Source organism: Arachis ipaensis, chromosome B06 (genome assembly GCF_000816755.2).
Source record: "Arachis ipaensis cultivar K30076 chromosome B06, Araip1.1, whole genome shotgun sequence".
Lineage (NCBI taxonomy): Eukaryota > Viridiplantae > Streptophyta > Magnoliopsida > Fabales > Fabaceae > Arachis > Arachis ipaensis.
Genome location: NC_029790.2, coordinates 1185140 through 1185614, shown reverse-complemented (window position 1 = coordinate 1185614; position 475 = coordinate 1185140). Strand labels below are relative to the sequence as shown.

The following is a 475-nucleotide window of genomic DNA, read 5'->3' as shown; positions in this document are numbered from 1 at the left end:
AGAGAAGCATGCCATTGTCCTTCGGTATTGCAACCTTGATTTATACTCCTCAAAGTCTGGGATTTAAAGTTGCCATTGAATGAAACTAGATTTCTTCACGACGCCACATGGATTTGTATTCGCCGTTTTGACTTGTTTGATTCTGTCGAGGCAGTCTAGCGTACTAAAGAGAGTAATCAAATACGGTGATTTGTTTACTTGATTTTGATTGCAGTATATTCATGATGAGTAATTCTAAGATATCTTTTGCTATTTTAATTTTTGGTAAATGCTTAAATTGGTCTTTACATTACTTTTTGTCTTCACACACCCTTAGACCATCTCCAGTAGGGAACTCATCCCAATTCCTGTTTATGTCCCACCTGTCATAAAAAGTAATTCCACATCAGCTTTTGCGTCATAAACAGTAAATAGGAACTCAAAGCATCTCTCTCTTCTCCATTAGGAGGAACTAACTTTAGTCCTTGTTGTGGTT

The 475-nt window shown here is 36.8% G+C and overlaps 1 protein-coding gene across 1 annotated transcript in view; it reads left to right on the top strand.

Annotated features, from left to right (window-relative positions):
- Positions 1 to 202, top strand: part of LOC107645260 — a gene marked incomplete in the record, with an annotated part of 3034 nt that extends 2832 nt beyond the window's left edge. The window contains 1 exon segment of the mRNA XM_016349250.2: positions 1 to 202.